The 23,041-nt window shown below is 43.3% G+C and overlaps 1 long non-coding RNA gene across 2 annotated transcripts; it reads right to left on the bottom strand.

The window, feature by feature from the left end:
* Window positions 1–5,860: 5,860 nt before the first annotated feature.
* Window positions 5,861–22,615, bottom strand: LOC139805075 (uncharacterized). 2 transcript variants are annotated; one of them, XR_011729680.1, is made up of 3 exons: window positions 22,532–22,615; window positions 22,226–22,367; window positions 5,861–6,027 (listed from the first exon to the last, which is right to left on the bottom strand). It is a non-coding gene; the product is annotated as an uncharacterized lncRNA (long non-coding RNA). The 2 variants fall into 2 exon arrangements; XR_011729679.1 differs by having other exon boundaries at window positions 22,226–22,594.
* Between the last annotated feature and the right edge of the window lie 426 nt (window positions 22,616–23,041).

Consider the following 23,041-nt stretch of genomic DNA (forward strand, 5'->3'; position numbering starts at 1 on the left):
CTGGTGAGATTCCCACTACTGCTGTGTTGCCACTGTGCCTCCCAGGAGCAGATGAGGTGGGGACTTCTGGTGCCAGGTGCTTTACATGCTCCTTGTAAGGCAGCCCTGGTACATGAGATGTGACTGAAATCCTTCCTTTCCCTATTGTGGTTTCTTCAGTTTCTACAAAAAATTGTTCTTCCTTCCTTCTTTAGATATCAAGGGCATCAGGACACGTTGATTGGTGACACCGTTGTACACAACAGAACAAAAGTTCTACATGTTCTGGGGATACAGGAGCTAAAAAGGGTTAAGTCAGGCAGCAGACACATGAATAATCTGCACTACCTGAACAGAAGCAGAACAGGGGTCCTGGGCTGTATGGCTTAGTATGGAAGAGTAAGTGTGAGAAGTGTAAGTGTGAGAAGTGTGAGTAAATGTGAGTAAGTGAGAGAAATGTCAGAGCCCAACTAACCCGTACTGATTCAGGAGAAAAACAGTTATTTCAATAAAGGAGAGAGTGGGCAAAGTTTATACTGTACAAGCACCACAGGGGTTAAAGCCCATTTATTGCTGCAAGCAGCCTTGGCTAAACAGCTGAGTGTCCATTTGGAGCCAGGCAGAAGAGAGCATGAGGTGTGTGGGCTGTGATCCTCTGTACCAGGGTGCATATTCTGCACTCTGCTTTTCCTTTAATTGTTGGCTGGGACCAATCAGTCCCACTTCTGAAACTGTTTTAAAGCTCAGGCAAGGAGTTTATCTCAACACAACCAGATTTTGCTTTGCAGATGACCAGGACATCACCCTGATAGCAGGCAGCACGTTTTGCTTCTCTTCTGAGTCCCAGACACTTACAGAAATGAGGAGGTTAGAAAGATGAATCTGCCACCCTCTCCATTTGCTTCCCCATGATGCTCTCCTGTGTTCCACAGGGTTACCCAACTGGATGAGTTTTGGGTTTGCTTGGATATCTACCAAAATATTTTAATAACCAACTTTAATAGCTATTTCAAGAAAGAGAAAGTAGCGAGAATAAACTGGATTAAGTTGTTAACCCCATGGAGCAAAAACCTGTCTGTTAGACTTGTAATCAGTAAATTCAAATGAAAGGCAGAGATACAGTAATCAGTCCTAAGAAAAGAATCAAAAGTGGGGTGGGCAAGAAAAGAAAACGAATTCTCAGGAAGTGTTTCTTCCAGACCAGCCTAACAAGTTCCAAACAATTGTATGGAGAATAAAGACTTCAAATGTCTTCACAGAAGGAAGGGGCAGGTTTCTTAAACTGTTCTAAGAAAATGCAAGAACTTGGTGCTCCTTGGAGAGAAGCTCAGTCTGCCTTTTCCTGTGCTGGACAGGCACCATTGGCACCTGGGACCTTGTTCAGCTGAGTAGAGAGGTTCTGCAGGGGAATGTTTCCCCATCTCTTGTCCTGTCCATCCATCCATCTCCCCATGGTAGAACATCCCTCTTGTGAGACACTACAACTTGGTCATGTGTGATCATCTGTGTCAGGATACAAGAAGAGCAAATGCCCTCAGTAATACTGGGCTCCTGTGAATTTGTCACTAGGACATTTGGTTGCTTCTCAGAGGATAAAATCACAGCCAAGTTTTACCCATCCTGTACTTATATATTAATTGGCAAAGCAAACATCTTGACATCTACTCCTCCTCTGCATGCCATCTGGTTAGCTGTGTGTAAGGCATCCAGCTCTCCACTTGAGAGAAAATGGGACAGGGAGCTAAATTTTGAGCGTGAATCTTGTAAATTCTCTCTTGGTCAACAGGAAGATAAATGAGAGGATCCTCTGGGTATGGATCTGCTTAAAGACATATTCTTAGCACATGCCACTGATCACAGTAATGATCACAGTACCTTGATGCTTTCGTAATCTGGTGTGTCCTTAGTCCAGGCTTCTTGGATTTCAGTTACATCCTTTTGTCTCATGTTTGGAGCTAACGTGGGGCAGCAGTCCCATGGCTGAATTCCCAGAGAGACTTCTCTCCAAAATTTGACAGAGATACTGGCTCCTCTGGGGTAAGCACTAAAGGCTTCTGGGTTCAGCTGAGGACTGGACAAAAATGTGATCCAGCCTATTTAATGACAGGTTTTCCCTTGCCTTCTCTTGCTTTATATTGTTTCTGAAAGGCTCAGAGGAGTTAAACAACAAAATGTCTCATTGTGATGTAGATTCAGACACTGTCTCCACTGATGTGCAGCTGTGCAGCAGGACTCTGGATCAGCACTTGCTGAGTCTCTGAGCATTGCTGATAGGAATGACAGGTATCTGCTGCTCCTTGGGAGGATGCATGGAAACTCCTACATAATTTTGGTGATATCCTGTCAGCAGAAGAACACAGGCATGGCCACAATGCATCAAGAGAGTGATCTACCTGGGTTTGTCCCAAAACAAGGCACTGATCTAATTGAATGCACTCATAGAAACTGAGGGTGGGGAAATATCTCTTAGTCCCTGTAGACAAACTGCAGTCAGTGCTGGGAGATCCTCTGCACTGGGAGCTGGAGATTGCTTTTAAGAACTCTCTCAGCAAGAGGTGGGCATTGTGAATGAAAAGCAAACATTGCAAAAGACAACTTTCATTTCTTGTACTCTGTACAGACTGTCAGGTCAGGTCTGGGAACTGACTGAATTTAGCAGCAACATCCAGTATAGAGAAGTTTCTATTTTACTATCTGTGTACCAGCTAAATGCTTTTCTGTTCAGTTTTATTTCAGGCACTGTGTTTAGAAATGGTTCATTTGTCATGTTTTAGGGGGACATAGAGTATCACTGTTTTTAACTCTTTGAACATGGAAAGCTGGTTCATTTCTAATTTGAACACTTAAAGGAGATTAAGAGCTTGGAACCGTTTCCATCTGAAAGCAGTGGGACTGTTGCTGCTGACTTTGAATGCAGGTAGAATTACACTGTTAAGCTGAGTTGGTGCAGTATGACAAGTGCACCAGAGTGCTAAAGAAACACTTTCCACTCGAGCCCAGAACTGACATCTGGAGAGCTTCCAGTGCCTGTTCAGCCAACAGCATCTTCTGTTGAAATCATTGACATGGGTCAGTGTGAGGACTGAAGTTCTACTCCTGAACACAAATGTGCAGCTTTTATTGGTGCACGTGAAGAGTCTGTGTGTGTTTCACAGGAAGGTATAAAGTCAAAGGCACAGGACAATCTCCTCAGTGCTTGCTACAAGATTCTTTTCCATGCCAAGACAGGAGAACAAGATATTGGTATCCTATTCCAGCTGTCTGGGAAAAGGCTCCCCAGGGAGGAAAACAAGGATAAAGAGGCTTAGATCATGCTCTGCCAACAGGAAGATGGCACTTGCCAGCTACAGAGTCTTGCCACCTTTCAGAGCCAATGTCTGTGCTTTAAAGCAGAGAGACACCTTCCTCCCATTCCTCCAGCAGAGGAAGAGTTCCACTCCTAGTCCCTGCCACTCCTTCAGATCAGAACAGGATTATGGCAGCTGAGGACAGCAAGGCAACTGCCTCTGCACCCAACAAATGCATAACTCACAGAATTAGGCTGTGGCTGGGGGCAGCCATGGGGCAGCCAGGGCTGCACTGCTGCCCCAGGCAGGGCTGTGCTTTGGGAAGGGAGAAACTGAGGTTGCCTCTTGGCTCTGCCCCTGCAGAAAGCTGCATTGTCAGGCAGGAGTTTCCTGGGGCACAGACTATTCACACAAGCCAGTCCAGGAGCACTTATATTACCATCCAAAAAACTGGCTGGTCAGTGATTCCTTATATTGCCTTTCCTCTTTCCAGTATGTGTTGTGCCTTATCTTGCCCATGCTTTGGGATCACCTGGTGTCAGTGAGCTATTCATTACAGCAGGCAAACCCCCTTTAGCACTTGTCCAGCTGCACTGAGCCTCCCGTTATAGGAACTCCCTCCCCAGCACTCCCTGCTGCACTGGGGTTAGGTTTTAAGTCTGGCAGGGTTAGGGCATCTCCCTATGATTATGAAGGTGACTATTCCTTGCTGCAGGTTCCTCTCTGTTTGCTGGTGAGTGAGTACCTTTAGCCTGTGTTATTTATCTGTATTTCCTTTTTTGACAGCAATGTTTATCTGTTCAGGAGCTGTTACAACCCAGGGCTCTCAAACTGTGGGACGTTCTGTAATAATACATGATACAGACATGATGTAATTAAGAGTAGCAGCTTGCAGTTGTAAATCTCAGGGAATTTGATGAAGGTGATTGTTTTATCTGCTTTGCAAGTATCATTGCTAAAGCAGAGAGAAGTTAAGTGCCCTAGGACCCGCATTTCATCTGTGACAGAACAAAGATTGGAGTGTAGTGATCTTAACTGCATTTGCTCTGTTTGCTCCCTTGTCCTTATTGTGTTGTGCTTCTGCTGTGTAGCACACAAACAGGGTCCTTGGAATGAGGTAGCATTGCAGAATCCCTGACATCTACAGACTTGAGCTGTAGTACATTCTCATTCAGAATGGCAATGGGCACAGAGTTCAGGTATACCTGAAAGGAAAATTCTGCTTCAGTCCTGAGAATTCAAGTTTTGTTCCAAGTAGTTCTGTTGTGCTCTTTGCTTTCCTCAAGTGCCCATTCTTGGAGCCCTTAACACCACCATACACCTTACCACTGCAGTCATTCTGCTGCTTGTTGCTCCAAATTTGCTTTTCAGAGGATGGTCTCTCCCAGCTAAACGAAGAATGCTTGTACACGTGCAGAGTCTTGTTTTAAAATAGCAGATGGAATAATAATACTCAGCTGAAAACTAACAGGGCATTGTGATTATTTGAGTGGTTTCCTTTAAATTAAAGGTTTTCCAAGCCTGCCAGTGCTCATGAGCAGCAAGCAAAAATGATCAAATGACAGCGTATGCTCAGTAAAACAGCTGCTCTTCCCATAGCCATGACTCAATGTCTGCTGGGCTGCAAAATTTCATTGGCGTCAACTGGAATTTTGCCTAAGTAAGGTGCTTGAGATTTTTCTTCAAATAACTTTACAGTTACTCAACATGGAGAATTGGGAATCACGTGACATTCCTAACACAATATTATGTTTCCATTCTTCTGGCATGACCATACTTCTCTGAAGATTAAGTAGATCTTGCACTTTGAAAAGTGCATGCTCATGCTGAAGGCAGACAAAGACCTTGGAGCTGTTGTGCTATTGGAACTCTGGTTATTTATTCAACTGTCCACCATGGCAGGAGTTTTTCTGTTAAATATATAATTCCCCCCCTTTTTTTTTTTCTTAAACAAGAGAACCAGAGGGTGAAAGGGTTGAAGATTAAAATGTAAACAGCAAAATTTATTATAATTACAAGAGTGTTTCAAATTATTTCCTTAAACTGCAACATAATTTACCTCTAGTCAAGGTCTCTATTGGTGGTGAAAGAGGAAACTGCTTGACCTTGGGGTGACCTCTGGCCCCCGGGGGTCAGCACCCGAGGAATGCGCAGATGTCACGGTTCATAAGCAAGGACAGAAACTCTCAGGTTTCCCAGGCAGAGAGGCGCCAGTTCGGGGATGGGGCCAACATGTGCACCTCCCTTTGAACCAGCCACTCATACCTGAAATCACATTGAAAGCCAGCACGCTCTGGGCTGGAGGCAGGAAAAGTCCAGAGAAGCCCAGGATGGAGCCTTGTTCCAGAACCGGGCAGAAGCAGCAGATTATCATGAAGGGAAACACAGAATTTCCCTGAAGTGGGCCGGTGTCTGCACTGCCTCAGTAGCTGCACTCCAGGAATGCTGCAGACAACTGGGATTTGAAACACAGATCCATGTACAGTGCTTGGCAAGTCTTGCCTGGGGGAGCTTTAGCTGCAGCCAACTGATGCAGCTTTTTGCCATTGCAAGAAGCAAGTGTCCTATATTCTTAACAATGGAAAGAAAGGAGAGCAATTGAAGGATTTATTGCCCATATTATGTTAACAGAAGTGGTGCATGGGTTGAATTAATGCAGTGCAAATTGCTGCTGGGACTTCTGTAATATCAGCAGAGATCTTGACAGTAACCCAGTCCTGAAGTCACTTGAGCTGCTGCTTGGATGCTTTCTCTCTCTGCTCTGCAAGAAAGTGATTTGCATTGCCAACCCATATTCTTTGAACACAAAAAAACCCCCAAACAAAAACTTTAATGACAGACCAAAGCTAAAAAAAATACTTCAGAAAATTCTTAATAGAAGAAAATTAACTTGAAGCTAAACCAAATTTGTGGTAAATATTAAGCTTAGGGAGAGAAAAATCACACGGCAATAATATTCAAAGAAGAAATAGATGAGGGGGAAAACAAACACAAGGTTAATTTTAATATTAAAATCATACCTTATGTATCAAAATAAAATTTATATTCAAGGAAATTGTGAACTCAAGGGTTCCTTTCAACTATTTGCAGCCTACAAACCACAAGTTGTGCTAAGCATGATCAAAGTACTTCACAATTAGTTTGGTTTTAAATCACTCTAATTGTCAGCCTAGGCTGTAATCAGAGAAACATTGTTTTGAAGCAGCAGCAAACTTGCCCTGGTTGTAATCTGGGGAATATTCGAGAAAAAAAACAGTGGGACCTGGTCAGTTAACAGCAGCACAGTGGACAGAGATGTATTAAATGTGTTAAATATCAGAGAGACTGTCCCAGCTTCACGAGACAGCCAGCCTGCCCTCATCCCCTGCTGCTCCTTGGATCAGCTCCCTGCCTCAGTTTCTCTCTTGGGAAAAGCAGGGGTGATATTAGAGAGGTTTTTATAAGGTGTGAATTGTGAAGAGCTATAAAATACATGTGCTTCAGGTGATCCTAGGAGGTGCTTGTGTCTGTTAGTTGGGATGGTAGGAAGAGGCAGCAAGTGGAATGAGCCGTGCAGAATACTTGGAGAGAGGAGGCAGCAGAAGTGCCAAGAATGACTGCAATGCAAGTGTGAGCCTGCTGTGCATTGCTCTTTTAATAAAGCTGGCAGCATGTTATCTGGAAGCTGCAATGGGTTTCCTAATAGATTCCTTGGAAGTTTCAGGTTGGAGAGCTCTTCCAGGGGCTTTGCCAACATCAGAACAGAATAGAGGATGAGCTCAAATACTTCTGTAATTAGGAACAGAATATTTTTTGCAATTAAAAGATCTTCCAGGAATACAGGAAATAAACCAGTCTTTGAAGGAATCCCGCTTTCTAGACATTAAAAGGGTAAAGGTAGCATTAATCTGGACTCGGCTATGGAGAAACTGAAGGAAATTTCCCCACTGGAGGCCTTGAAAAGAGAATTTGCTCAGCAGTACAAACGAATAAAACAACAAGGCTTTGTGCTTAAGGATCTCAAAGCGTTTTCTGCTCTGCACCAGGAAATGTAATACCTCCTGGGAGCTGTGCTAAATTGGAAACAGGGACCTTCTAAAAGCTGGCTCAACCCTGCTCTGGCTGAGCACAGCCATGCTTCCACCAGCGTTGGTGGAAAAGACAAGTGATGTTTTGACAACCTGAGTCTTCAGTCGTGACTTTTCTACAGGGATGCAGGGGATTAACAGGCAGTGTAGATTTAGTGAAGAAGCAGTACAGAGAAGAGAATTGAATTTGCCACCCTGCATCCAGCCAGGTCAGAGGCTTTCCTTGGTCTCGGAATGACAGAAAAGTCATCATCTCAGGTGTTTTTTAATAGTGAATCTCCTTGCTTTGTAAAAAGATGGAGGCGAGCACTGGAGTGGCAGTGAGGGAATGCACTGGCTGAGGAGGCTCTGCTTTGGACAGGCAGATTCCCCAGCTCTGTTTTAGAAAAAAAGTGCAAACCAGAAAGATGTTAAAAACTCCTTTTAGTTCGTATGAATCATCTCCTCTGCTTCTGTTTTCTCCTTGTCACCAAAGAGACATTAGGAAAGAGATGACTGAACAGTAGTAGCAAAGGGCAGGCAATGTGATTGTTAAAGCAGAGGGGATCAATTAGAAGCAGAGATGAGTACTGTAAGGAGAAACTGGTACCTCAGCTTTTCATCTGGGGAAGGTAAAGCCTTTCCCAAGAACTCAACTTGGGTTCAAGTGGCACTGAGTGGAGAGAGACCCAGTGGTGGCTGCTGGGAAGAAGGTGACTGTAACTGAGGTTCCTGGAGGAAAGTGTACATGTATTGTGCTCTCCTAATTAAATGTAAATGGATTATAGCTGTCTTTTTAACAACTTATTGCTGGTTTTGCTGGGCAACACCTGGCACAGCACAAGATAAATGGCACAGGCAGATGATACTTGTTCTGGTATAAAACTTCTCAATGCAAGGGCTGCTCAATCGAGCTGTTTGAACTATAATTCTTAGAGTTTGTATCAAAGCAAGGTTTTTTATCTGGTTGTGGCTTTTCTGAACCAATGCTAAAAATCTCCTAACTAGTTTCTGTTCTAATACTGACCTTCTCAAGACTGAGTAGAGACTTTTGGCTTTGCTATCAATTTATGTTTGGAGTTACACCACATCTTCCCAGTTCCCAGTCAGAAAGATGGTACAAAGGGGTACCAACTCATCACCACAGCATTTTTATTTGTTTATTTTGGTGTGGAGACAAAGTCTGATAAGCTTTTGCACAACCTGGGATATCCATATTTACTGATGCAGTTGTGAACAAGTTCCAGTGATGCATTACTGGTGTGTGTGTGTTAATTGCCAGTCTCTGATCGTACACCATGTGTGACACATGTAGGCTAAAGCATCCTTGTAAATTTGTCCTTGCACAATTCAGCCCATACCAGTCAATAAAAGATAGTTCATAAATCTAGTGGGTGGGAGTAAGAGTAGTAAAGAAAGGGAGAAAATGTGAACCAAGATTTATTCTGGGATATTTTTTTTCCTCTTTGCATAAATGGTTGAGCATCAGAGGGAAAGAAGGATAGTCTTTGGAATGTGGTGATGGAAAGATTCTCCAACGGACTGGGAAACAAAATCCTTTCCCACGTGGAGCCACGGAAAGCAAAAGGCACAGAGGGAGAGAAGTGATAATAAAGCTGCACCCAGGCATTTAGCAGCAGCAAAAGCCAGATACGGGAACTGTTCCTTGAGCAGGCAGGACCTGGTGTTGTTTCTTAGCTTCCTTTTGGCTCTCCTAAGTTTTTCTTGCTGTCAGGAAGAGCTGGGTGAAAAGGCCAGGGAGAGGGGAGATTTGTGCAATTCTTCCACTTGAGTGTAGAGAACAGAGAGCAGAAGGTGCAGTGAGAATCCTTTTAAAGTGGTCTCGTAGATGTGTGAGGTCTGATTCTGTTTTCAAAAACATATCTGTTAGATGGAAGTGCACGGGAGGTCATTAGAGCTCTGCTGCCTTTCGGGGCTGAGGCGGGAGGGAGCGGGGCTGCAGGAGGTGCGGGCGGCTCCACCGCGGTGCCGGGAGCGAGAGCCACCGTGCGATCGGCAGGGACAGCCAGAGAATGCTTTTTATTCCCCTCAGCTAACGCCTTTCCTAGCCACGGTCGGACACTGGTGCTCAAAATCTCACCAGATGTTTGGGGCTTTGCTAAGGGTTACTCTGAAGATGAGTTACAGCTAGCTGGAAGGGTTTTAAACACAGCAGACTCTGTTGGTCACCAAACATCCTGTTATTTACAGGACCTGGAAAAAAAAAATGTTTTCCCAGAGCAGAGAATTCAGCCTGTGTGAAAAGGCAGGTATTTCTAAATTGCTGTGCTTGTGGTAGGTACCTCTGGTTCACCCAGTGACCCTTGCTTCTTCCTTAACCCTCCTCAAATCACTTCTTACCTTGGATGGATAGGGACTGGGAGCTTGTCATGTATTGTTTTATTCAAAAGGAAAAAAATAAAACAGTAGGAATGTGTAGATTTATTTCTGAGGGACAGATGTAACAGTCCATGTAGTAATTTTCTGAGGTTATAGGAACAGATACCCTCTTGGACAAGAAGAAATGGTCTGGTATTTACTCTGTACAGGTACAATTTCTTGCCAATAATCATGCTGCTCACTAATATGAAGATTTTTGTTGTATTTGAACTAACAGGTGATGTGTCTGTGATGGCCAACAAGTGAAGACAAAAAGAGACATATGAAAGATGTGCTAGGGTCTCAATTTAAGGTTGGCCATGGACTGTATATGACATTCTTGTAAGTAAACTGACAGTGTCCAGGTTTATAATAGCTAAACTCCTCAGTTTCCTTTACATAAACATTTCACTCTAATGGAACATTATACCCAGGACCATGCTTCAGCAGACATGCATGTATATGAATTGCATAAAGATAGACCAATAGATAAATAGATATCTGGATTTAATAAACATTCACATTCTAACACTAATAGGCTGGTGAAATCTTACAGAGAGGGAGAGAGAGACTGAAGGAAAACACAAAATACTGCTGAGACTTTACAGACTGGCACAACTGGAAGCACTCAGCATCAAAAGAATGAGGGGAGGGAAAGGCCAAGATGGAACAGGCAAATTCTACATTAATAATGTTCTCCCATCTTGTGGCAAGGGATGGTGCATGAACCAGTGAGGTGGGTGCCTGCTGTTTCTTCAGAGGTGAAATCATCATAATTCAAATCAGTTTCACTTATGAACTATGGAAATGGAAGGATTCAGATATGTTTTTCCAAAGTCAGAGGACCTCTAGCAGTTTGTTTTCCTTGAAAGTCAGCTGGGTGCTTTTGAAAATTTTATCTTTGGCTTCTCTTGGAGGCAAGAATGCTTTTCCAGTAGGGGGAGATTTTCTTCAGGTTGATCATTTTCCTGTAAACACTTCTTGACATTTTCCCTATCATTCTTTCCCCCCCCACCCCCCCAAAAAAAAAAAAAAAAAAAAAAAAAAAAAAAAAAAAAAAAAAAAAGGAAAAAATGACAAACAAAATCCTCCATTCTGTATCCTCTCCCAAACAAATATCTCTTCTAATTCTTGCTCTGGGAACCAAAATCCGATAACAATGGCAGCTCACTACTGAACTTGTTGAAACTGCACCACTTGACAGAATGTGGTCCTGACAGCCAGCACAGAAAGCAGGAGGAATCTCTGCCTGAGAGCCCATGTGGAGGAGCTCAAATAATCCCCTTTAGTTTTTTCCCATGACTTCAGAAATCAAGGTAAGAAGGTGAGAAGAAGGAAGAGCTTACTGACAGCAAATGAGCAATGAATCAAAAAAAACCCCAATTCTTAAATCGTGAAAATTAATTCCTTAAGTTCCAACTTGCCCACTCTGCCTTTTAAACTAGAACTGTATTACCCAACTAAGGTCAACCCACTTATTATTGCAGCTCAGACACCCTTTTTTGCTCTGTTTTTACAGTGCCTGGGTTTATTTTCCTTCCCTTTACTTGGCCCTGTGCCATTCCATTGGTTTGCATTCACCTTGGCTGGATACACTGAGGAAGGGTCTTCACTGCTCCACCTGTGCTGTGCCCAGCCAAGCCCCCTCTTCCCAAATCCCTCACCCCATTGATCCCATCTGCCACCGTGTCCACCCACTGCATTTTGGGGACCCTGGGACTCCAGAATCAAGCTTGGTTTTCTGAGCTACCATTCTGAGCTAGACTAAAGGCAAGGCTTCCCTTTTTTCAGAGAAAAAGCCATAAAATGAAGGGGGCTGCACACAGTGCAGAGCAGGCAGGAGAGGAGCACCAGTGGAGCCCCCACACACGTGTGGGCACGGCGTGCTCTCCCACCAGGGCTCTGGCAATCTTGCATGCATGAATTGCCTTGCAAGGGCCATTGGGCTGTCATTCTGTCAGGCCCATTTACAAACCTCATAGCAAGGTTTAATTTTGAAACCTCTCTTCCCCCTCCACTTATTTTTTTTTTTTTTGCTGAAATGGATTTGCAATGAAAGTATCTGAAAAGGAATAATTATCTGTATGAGCAACAGCAACACAATGCCTGCAGCCCCCAGTGTGGGGGTGGGGCACAACCAGAAGAAATGAGGCTGAAGTCTGAAATCTTGCTTTTATGCATGTCTATGTATTTACAGAGAGCTAGGTATTTGTAAATATCTATAAAATATCTGATGGATACGTATATGACATGATTTTAAGTTGTATGTGGATGCATCTGTTATGTGGAGCCTGATTTCAGCTTTGTTTTTCCTGTGGTAAACGCCACATTTTAAAATTAGTCTCCAACCATGTGATTGTGTGTGTTTTATATCTGAAGTGATATTCAACAAGAAATGGGCTACCAAAACCTTAGAAATGCTTTCCAGAGCATTCCAGCCCCATTTATATTTTAAAAAAGGAGACCAGCTTGCTCTTTGAAAAGTGGGGGGAGCCCGTTTTATGCAGTAGTGGACACGAAGCTGAAGTTTTTCTATAGTCTCTGTCCATTTCTCTCAGTGAATTGAATCCAGTCAAAGGTCAAACTGGCCAGAGGCACTTTTATTGTCATGGTAACCATGACTTAATCAAACAATCCTGAGATTCCAGGTTTGTGGGAACAGGCAAAGATCTGAAGAGACTGGAATTAATCAATCAAAGGGGGCAGGGAAGAAAATCCTAAGATATATGACTTATCCTTCCAAATCTATTACTCTGTCCTTAAACACACAAGAATTATGCCTTGGACAAAGCCTCTTTTCAGACCAAATACCTCTGATTTTTGTTTTCTTGTCCTTTGCATCAAATTCCCTAACATATTTCTGTCCTACAGCAATCCAACCTCAGCCCAGATTTAACCAGCAAGAGAGAAAGAGGGGAAGCAACAATTTAGGAAAGATGACAATTATTTCGTAAAAGCTACTTTAAATGGAGGGAAAAAAAAACCCAAACAAACCATGGAAAAATGCAATCAACCAGCCCTTGTTTGAAAACCTTTTTAAGCCTGTTAGTTGAGATCTAGTACATATCTGCAGGCAAGAAATGTATTTTAAGGTTGCTCTGCTTTCTGGCCAACTACTCTTTGGGTCTCAAGGCTGTGGGGCTTGCTCTTGTCTCAAGCACAGGAATCCTTCTGCAGTGCTGAGCTCCTGCAGCCTCTGATCCTCTCTGAGAGCCTGGCTGTTTAAAGGCTGCTTGGAGGCATCTGGTTAGCACTGGAAGTTGGTTAACCTTGAACTCAGTTGGGTTTAAGACTACCCTTTAATATGGATATTCGTGCATCTTCAGTTTTATGTCAGAAGGATTTTGCACATGTCTTATCTCTTATATTTTGCTTATGAGGCTAATGGCTGCATTTCTCATCTGGAGGAAGTAGAAGACACCTGAGCTCTACCCCATCACCATGCCAATGCTGGGAATTTCTTATTTTTTTGAGAACCTGACTCAAGCTCTGTCCATGTGCCATTAAACCCCAAAACAGTCTTGCTTTGGCTTCTAATAAAGTTAATCTGTTGCTTTGGCTTCCTTTGCCCAGGGAAGTGATAAACAAAATACAAAAATCATGGGGTTGTGGCAGGAAGAGTGCTTTGATAAAGTGTTGGTGGCCATAGGTTTGATTTATTCTATGTGGCTAAGCAGAGGTACCACAAATTCTTTCCCAGTTTTAGAGAAGAATTAACTAGAAACCTGGAATATATTTGCTCTTGAAGGTTTTGCTGAAGTTGAGTGTCTGGCTCCTGGGCTTGGTTGTGTTATACCCGTGCTCAGTTATACACTTTGTGATGTATGGTTGTGGAAATACTGGAAAGCTTTGGCTGCTCTGCTGTGCTGGGGGCTGGTTTTGTGCTGGCATATGGAGGAGGTCACCCTCCTGCCCTGTTCTCAAATGCAAGGCAGCTTGAGAGGCAACTCCCTATTGTCCAGTGACTACTTTGTCCTAGGGATATTGCTGCTGAAATGTTGCAATATTCATGTTACAGAGGGTATGTAAGTAATTACTTGCAAACCCCAAACCCAACTATTTTAATGGTGATCAGAGCATGAAAGAACTGATTGTTGCTTTTTCTTAATGTAGAGGTATCTTTATAACAAAATGTGTCCTCTCAGTGCTGTTGTGGGTGATCTCAGCAAACAGACTCTAAGAGGTGAAGAGCAAGCTCCTCTCTCACTGCCAGATGAGCAGCTCACTCACAGAGAGAGCTGTTGATAGATAAAATATGCAGGAAAAAATGGTATAATAGAGCACAGCAGACAGATAGAACTCCATGGAGTGCCAGGATACTGGCAGTACAGAAGAAAAATTAGTGAAACCTGATCATCAGACAGGGAAAGGGGAAATTAGTAGCTGAGGAGATTTATAAAGAAGAAACACTGACCTGTGTCCAAGGATGATGGTGCAAGAAAGGTCCTATTTTTGGCTTGGCTGTAAGGAGACTATTGGTACCCCTGAGGGTGCTTGTGAAAAAGAGGCACTTGGGGTCACATGGGAGGAATGGGAAAGGGACTCAACATGGAAGAATAGCAAAATACAGAAAACAACAGAAAGGAGAAGGCATAAAGTTGATCATGACAAGAGAGACCCTTTATCAGGATCTGTGGAAGTAGGAGCAAACAAAGGAAATAGAAAATAGCAGTGGAAATGAGATAAAACAACAAGGAGATCAGAAGTGGGACTGGATAAGCAACTACAAGAGCAGGGAGAAAGTGACACTTGTGACTTGGGGTAAGGTTTACTGCATGGCAGAACAGTGAAAAAGTTTAAGAGGAAGAAAGGCTGTCCAGGAACTGCCCTGAAGGTGAACAGGGGCTGCAGATAGAGGTATTGGTATTGACAAAATTGAAACTTTTGATGGGTTTTGGTAGGGAAAGGCTTTCTTAATTTCTTGTCCAGTGTCACAAATAATCTTTAAAGGCCAGGGCAAAGAGCAGCACTGGCAGAATATTCCTGCAGAAGTGCTGAGCAACTTTCCTATCAAAACTATTACTGGGAGCAGCAAGCACTCAGCACTACAATGAAAGAAGTTTTAAATCCTCTTTGCTCCTAACCTGGTGATTCTCTTAGGACAAGACTGAGGAAAGTGGTGAGACAAGGGACCATGGGCCTGTTATACACAGAGCCAGTGCCACACATGACCTATGCTGAAATAAAATGCAAGTCTGGGAGGTAAAAGCCCCTGTAAACTCCTTTGCCTTTGCAAAAATACACTCCAAGTTAGCTTTAACACTTAAGTACCATGGTTCCTGAATGCTACCTTTAAAGGTTAAAGTAGTTAAACTATAGGAACAGCCAGGGGCAAAAAGAGGCCCATTTCAATTTGATATGTTGAGGTCCTGCAGAAAGTCAGACTGGGGGGTCTCTGAGCTCTTTGTGCTTTCCTTCCCTCCTGAACCTGAGATGGCTCTGAGGCCCAGGCTGGGCTGTGTTTCAGTATCCTTCTTTCTCTTCCTATGTTGTAGTCAATTAGTAATAGGTTCAATTAGTCAATTGTAATCAATTTCCAAAAGGTTCAAGCAAAGGGGGGAAATCCTCCATCCCTGACTTGCATGTTACCCAGGACTGCTTTGCAAAAGGGAACTGAAAGTAGCTCAGGAGATCTGGTGAATCAAGAGCTGCCAGAGGTTCAAAGCCTTGTGGACAGAAGCAACATCCCTGTGCCATGGTGGGACCTGCCAGAAGAGGAGAGGGTCTGGGCACAAGCAGCATGGCTGTCACCTAGGGGAATGCTCTGCCTTTCCTGGTAGATCTCAGGACACCTGCCCTCCCTGGAGGGATCAGGATCTGCCCCTGCAGACTGTGATGGACAGCAGGTTTCTTTCCCATTTTCCAGCCTTTATCTTGTCCCTGTTCTTTGAGGCAGGCACAGAGCTAGGTCTGACTCTCACTGTTTTTCACAGCATCTGCCAGACTCAGCCCAGCTCCTGGTCACTCTGTTAGGTGTTACTGCAATACAAATAGCAGGACTGTCCTGGTGTACAATGAATGTTTAGCTTGCAGAGATATGAGAACACCCTGCAGACTTTGCCCCACACTGTAATCAAAAGTGTACTCCTCAGTTTACTCTAGGCTAAGCCTTTCTGCAAGCTGCTGCCTTTTACTGTATTATCTGGTATGATAGCAATGATATTAATAGCAGGAACCTTCCTTGCAAAGGACCAGTTGCAGCTACAGCAGTTCCCAGAGTGGTGGTGTTGGCAAATTATGGATGTGCAGAAGTAGCAAGTGCTTATGTGCACAATGTCTTGCTAGCTGATGAGAGAGAGCTCTGAAAATTAGTTTAAAAATTAGTTTCAGAACTTGTGTAAAGGATGACATTGAAAGGAAATGGATCATTTTGATCAGAGGAAAATGTCTGATCCCTCCTCAAAAAAAAAAAAAAAAAAAAAAAAGTAACATCCATTCCATTAAAACTTTTTAGAGAACAAGACTAATTCTACCCATCTGCATTTTTATAAAACAAACAAACAAAACCACAAAGCCCCTAAATAAAACCCTCCAAGCTCATGAAAAGATAATTATACTGCTAAGCAAATCCTGCAGTCCTTATTTCAACCTCACTTTACAACAGGATGAGGATATGAAGTTAGGGCAACTGGGCTGGTGAAGGGATCCAGCACAGATCCTATGAGGTGAGGCTGAGGGAGCTGGGGGTGTTCAGCCTGGAGAAGAGGAGGCTCAGGGGAGACCTCATCACTCTCTACAACTCCCTGAAAGGAGGTTGGAGTCAGGGGGGGGTTGGGCTCTTTTCCCAGGCAACTCTCAGCAAGACAAGAGGGCACAAGAGGTCTCAAGTTGTGCCAGGGGAGGGTTAGGTTGGACATTAGAAAGAATTTCTTTACTGAGAGGGTGATCAGACATTGGAATGGGCTGCCCAGGGAAGGGGTGGATTCTCCATCCCTGGAGATATTTAAAAAGAGCCTGGATGTGGCACTCAGTGCCATGGGCTGGGAACTGCAGCGGGAGTGGATCAAGGGTTGGACTTGATGATCTCTGAGGTCCCTTCCAACCCAGCCAATTCTAGGATTCTATGACTCAGAAGAAGCTGCTGAATTTACACTGCTGAGTGTCTGCTGGCAGAGTGGGCAAGGACTGAATGGGAGCCTCAGCAGTGTGTGACACACAGGGAGGAAGCTGCATCAAGCTGCTTTGGAGGAAATCACACTTTTCAGATAAATATCAGTCAGCTGCAAACATTTTTCTCTCCGGGATATGTGTGCTCTTCCAGTGTTTAGAATAAAAATGCGGTGTTAGGAACTGGGAATAGAGTTTTCAGTTTGATTACTTCATCATTAAAGTGGCACAATAATATTAGTGGTAGCCTTTAACATGAACTTTGTACTGGAACTCCCATGCTTCAAAAACTAATGAGGAGTAAAATTTGGCAGAAAAAGTCTTCAAACAAGCTGGTCTTCAGCACCTTGTTAATGAATAGCAGATTTGCCATAATCACACATATTGCTTGGAATAAATGATGACAAGACACCCAGGCTAATATAATGCATTGCCTACAGAGGCTGGTAATGGGCATGTGGTAGTGAATTTCTCCTCAGCTTTCTAGAGGATGAATCAGTTTCTGTTACATAAGCTTTCAAATAGTTTTCTCTAAGGAACTTGAAACCGAAGTCTTCCAGTGCTGATACCCAGTGTAATCAGACAGCATCAGATACTGTGTTACAGAAGTTGCAAAATGCTCTCTTTGCTTCTGTGAAGTGTGGAAACCAAAGCATGAAGAGTTTCTGACTTTCAGCACTTAAGGGCAAGTTTTCAGGAAGGCCCAGACCCATGCAGGCAGTCACAGCTCTCAGGCTTTCACTGTGCACAGCTCTTTCTCAGGGGTACAGTGAGCTTGGGTCTGGTTCATTTTAATTGCCAGTATTCAGATGTGAATCCTGGATGGGTGTTTCTCAGCTCTTTCAGCTGACTGCTGGACTCACTGCTTTTTATGTCTAGCTAGCAGGTGAATGCTTTAGAGAGCATTAAATGTTCCTTCCCATAAAGTAAAACAGAGTGAGGAAAGACACGTAAACCTAAAACTTTAAACCCAATACCCTGTGCTACTAAATTACGAGTACATGCAAAATATTTTTTTGTTTAACAACAAAAGGTTTGATCAACAGAGCAGTATCAGATGATGTGAATACACTCTTCCCTGCAGCAGTCACAACTGTTTCTCTAATCAGCTACTGTCAAGATTCCCTCTTCTGCTCTGTTTCTTCCTCTGCTGTAAATGGCAGATCTAGAAATACATCCCACTTGCTTGTCCTGGTTTTACCTTTTCAGCCATGAAAGTATAAAACATTTTTTAAAGTGCTCCTCAAACTTCTCCAGGCAGGTCGATAGACAGTGGAAACAGGAATGGTTCGGAAGCACTGAGTCATTTGCTCATTTTTTTCCCCACTCTCCACTTGTACAAGCAATTATTTGTTTTCCTCCTTCCTCTTGATTAGCTCTATGATACACTCAGGCTGTAAATACAACTCAATTTTGACTCTTCTGTATTATCTGTAGTGTCTCATCAGCCTTGGTATTATTATAGCCCCTCTCTGAATCATCATTTGTGTATGAATGTCTGAATACCAGTTTTTTCTTTTTCCCATTTCTTCTACAAGGCAATGGAGCTATTTCTGTTGATACTTAAAGATTGCAATTTCTCCCACAATCACTAATAGCATAATGGCATCATGGAGAACCTTCCTGCAGTGCATTTTTGTATGGTGTAATGCAAACAAGGTGGAACTCAACAAAACCATGATTAGTAGTTACCCTCTTAAAAATCACTCAAAGAAGAATGAGCAAGAATTTTGGACCAAGTCAATGCTGTTTTTCAGGGCCTAAGCATTGAATGAATATTCCCAGAACAGTTTCAGTCAGGGCAGATTTGTTGTGGGAGAAGGTAACGTAATGTTTATATGCATATGGCCATAAAATAGTCTCTAGAACACAGAAAACAGGTATCTACATGCCACTGCAGATCATTGAGTCACAAAACTAGTCCTGTTTTCACCATTCTCACAGGGTGTGGTGAGTAAAAGTTCCTTAGGGCTTTACAAACATTTCTGCTAAAATGGCATTTAGTGTCTCCTGCTTCTATGTACTGGACAATCAAAACCATGTTAAGCTCCCCTGGGATTTCTCTGCTCTGTGTGATGTAGCATGATTCTTGCATGCATTTTGCTTTATTTTTGTTTTCTCAATACCCATGTTAGCAACCTGGTTTTTTCTTTTGTCACACCTTCGCTGCGGGGAGCTGCTACTTTTTTAAAATAAAACAATTAGAAACATTGTTACCTTTTTTTAAAAAATGCAGGTTAACAAATTCTGACAGGTTTTTAGTACTTGGTATCCCACAGGTGTTAGCACTGCTTTGCAAACACTCCCAGACTTTCAAGATCTACTTCCAACAAGTATGATCTCCATTTTTCCACTGTTTTTCTTTTCTCAGATTCCCTGCTGTCTCATTCCATGCGGTCTCACTCAAGTCTTCCTTTAACTATTACTTTAATTACTTTAATGGTAATTTTCCTATTTAAAACTAGGCAAAACTTCCTTAATGCTACAGTGCTGCTGTAGTGGTCCCCAGAAAGCCAGCACATGCTTCTCAAAAAGCACAGTTTATAGATGCCACTGAAGTTGTGTGAACACACAGCGTGTGCTTTGCTGTACTGAGACTTCTCTGTGTAGCAATGGGATGCTGAGCTGTCAGCCTTTCCTTGTTCTATAGTCTCCTGAAAAGGCATATGATCAGAAACCATCTTAGAAAACTACAGTGTTTTGCTCTCCAAGACTAGAGAATGTTGAGTTTCATTGGTATCCTTGATGGTTTTTAGTTTTGCAGAATTTTGTTCCTGTGGGTAAAAATATTATCCCTAATTGTAGCTAAGAGTAGGAAACTTGCAAACGGACTATTACTTTTTATGGCCTTTTAGCAGGGTCAGCCTAATGGAGCAAAACTGTTAACAAATTAAGGTACATTTGACAGGGCTTCAAGCAGGCATCATAACCCAGGAGTCATCATTTGGGACACAAATGCAAAATTCTCTGTAAAACGAGCACATATCTCAGCTGTTATGTGGTAGCAAGTGCTAAACCCAATATAAAAGAGTTCAGGCAATTGTTTTCTGTTCTTGATGAGATTTTCAGAGCAAGGTACTGTTTGCAGTATTTGATGATTACAAAGAGTCTGTCACACCTGTGATGCTACAGGATATAAAGTAACAACAAAAGTGATAGTGAAAATAAGTGTAGTTGTCTACTTATGGCACTCTACATCTTTTAGGTGTTGTCTGGTTATCAGGCTACAGGATTATCTGATCTGCAGAGAGGATCTTTAAGCCATGGACATAATATATTTGACAGTGCAGGTGCAGGGCTTGTGGTGGTGGTTGCCTGAGCATGAAACAAGCTGGGGGAAGAATGGCTGTAAGAGCTATCAAATAGGTTCAAAACAAGGCACCTTTTCTAGCAGACACCCTGCTAAAGCCTAACAGGGAGTGGAGTTTCTGGGGGAAGTTCAGCTCCATTTGGAAGCTGATTGTAAATGAAGTGGAGGTGGTTGGGAAGAGGTGTTTGTAGAGCAGCTGGATATTCACTGGCTCCTCTGGTGTATGGGACTTAACACCATGTAGCTCTGTAGCTGACCACCTCACACTTCTCTGCCTCTCCTAGTCTGTGGCTTTCAACACGGTCATTCTGCTTTTTATTAGAGGTTTAATAGAGTATCTAATCCCTTTCAACTCATTAAACCCTATTTCAAAGACAAACTTTGTCAGCTATAGTCCTTCCCTTGTTCTGGAGCTGGCTGATGGGGTGCTTGCATCTGTTATTGGGTTGTTTTCTGCTGCACTGTGTCATAACTCAGCACTGTTTGATAAGACAGATGTGACCTATGTCCTGATGCCCCAGCTTGAGCTGTACTCTACCAGGAGCCTTTTCTTCAGTGCATTCTTATTATTGGATCTTGCTGCATCACATCATGCACCTGTATGCTCCTACTGAGGAGCTCAGTTTATATCACCAGCTCCCCCATTTCTGTGCTAATTAGTAATGAAAAGCTCAAACTTGGAGACATTCAGGTTGTTTTAACTCCTCTTTCTCTATCTTGAATATTCACTTCCCCCTTGGCTTGCTTAAGCTTCATTCAATGTAATGTGAAGGGCTGTTCTCCTCCTAATACCTTGTGATATTCTAACATCCATTGTTACAGTTCCAGCATAATTATATTTCCCCATAGGTGTAAAATGTGTCTGCATCAATAGCTTATTAAGAGTGTAATAAAAATTATGACCCCACAATTCTGCTATTAATAAAACAATTCAGAGCAAAGAAAACTCCCTGATCCTTCTTACACATCTGCTATAAAATGACACAAGAGCAGAACACCTTAAGCCACTTTAATCCCTTCTCTTCACCCCCTAGCAATATACATTGACCCCAGAGAGTAACATGAATTGAAAGTTTAATTTATTAATATGCAATAGTGATAATGTCAAAAGAACAATATATAAAGCCCACACAGAACAGGATTACACAGTGCATAGGGGAAAGCCTAGAGCTAATATTTAATATAGCAAAACACAGCCAAAAATAACTTCTCATCCAAGGAGCAAAAGAGGGAGAACTCTGCAGGTGCTGAAGCAGAGGAGCTGTGGAAACAGTCTCTGCTTGCAAGGGAGCAGCCGGACCCAACCACTCATCCTCTGGCTGAGCTTCCTCTCTGCTGGAACCCACAGAGATTGGGGCACTTTTCACGAGTCCCAGCTGTTGGGGCAGCGAATCAAGTTCCCAGCTGTAACTTTGTCTACCTTAAAGCCTCTCTCACTACTCCAGTTTAACAGTGCCCACAAGAATCAAAGCAGCAGACACAAGTGGCACACATGGAGAGCAAGCCACAGCCAGAGCACAGCAAACCACAGCAAACAGGCAGCCTTGGAGCTCGGAGCATTTCAGTTAGTGAAGCATGAAACCAAGTGCTCACTTCAGCTAAACTGTTCACTTAAGCTTGGGTGATTAAACTTTCACCAGTAGCCAAAGTATCCTGCAGCCTTACCAGGGGTACAGACACATTAACATTTCACTAGCTTTGCCATAAATGAGCAATTTGCCCTATAGTCTAAAACCAGTAACACTCATGTGAGTGGAAAATGTTTTCAGCCTCCAAGGGACTGGCAGGTTTCAAACACCTTCTAGAGTTTGCTTTCCCGCCCCTTCCCTAAAACTAACAGAGGAGGAAAGAACAAATGTGAAGGAATAAAACCTGGTTCTTTCATAACATTCCTGAGCCTTTACCAGGAGAGCAGAACTACTTCTTAGAGGGCAAATTGAGAGGGGTGACAGATGCCAGCCAGGAGCTGGCTGCCCTGCAGGTTTCCTGCCCTGCCATGCAGTGATGGGCTGAGGTCCAAGCTGACCAGCATGCCAGCTGCTCAGCATTGGCACAGCCCTGTGAGCACACCCCAGACTGGAACAGCAAATAGAGATGTGGGAAAATATGGAACCTACTTGTCTCTGTTGATTGAAGAGTCTGAGGCTGGCAGCCCTGTTAGCTGTTGTGTCTGTAGATTCCTCTTCCACCCTTCCCCAGCTCTGATCTACTTGCTGTCCTTCTGCTTGCTGGAGTTTATTGCTCTCTCGATGGCGTAGTCTGAATTTTAAGGGCAAGGTCAGCTCGGCGAAGCTCTGCTGCTTTAGACTTACCCAGCTCCTCTTGAATGCCACAGAAGATGCTCAGCTCTCAAACAGCAGTGATCTCTAAAAGGCAGGAGGAGGCTGCAGAGATGAGAAATGAGGGCAAACCGGGACAGCTACCTCTCAGCTGAAACACCGGCAGCTGGAGGAGGATGTGAGCTGCACAGCCTCTGGCTCTGCTGCATGTTGTGGGGCAGAGTCCACCAGCACATGGGAAGAAGAAATGCAGCTGGGATTGCCCTTCGTGAGAGGGGGTAGATAGAAAAGGATGATCATAGCAGCAGTTCTTGTACAAGCTAGAGATTCTCTCTAAAACTTTTCTCTCTGGCATTTCTCAAGTGCTGGAGCCTGGGTGGGTTAAGGCAGGTCATGGCTGGCTGGTGCTGGGGTTTCACATCACGTTGCTTGCTCTTATACATGGGACTTCCATGATTTATTTGACACTTCCTTGAAAAGCTTTACTTCTTAGTTGGATAAATTAATGTATTTGTTGTTGTTCAGAATGGGTGGCTCACTGCAGCCTGGGCTCCTGGATAAGTGAAGGAGATGAGTTTTCCTCCTTTTGCCAGGAGAGAGGGCTCAGGGAGAGCTGTGTCTCTGCCTGGCCACTGCAGCCTTTCAAATCCTTTT

Source organism: Heliangelus exortis, chromosome 19 (assembly GCF_036169615.1).
Source record: "Heliangelus exortis chromosome 19, bHelExo1.hap1, whole genome shotgun sequence".
Lineage (NCBI taxonomy): Eukaryota > Metazoa > Chordata > Aves > Apodiformes > Trochilidae > Heliangelus > Heliangelus exortis.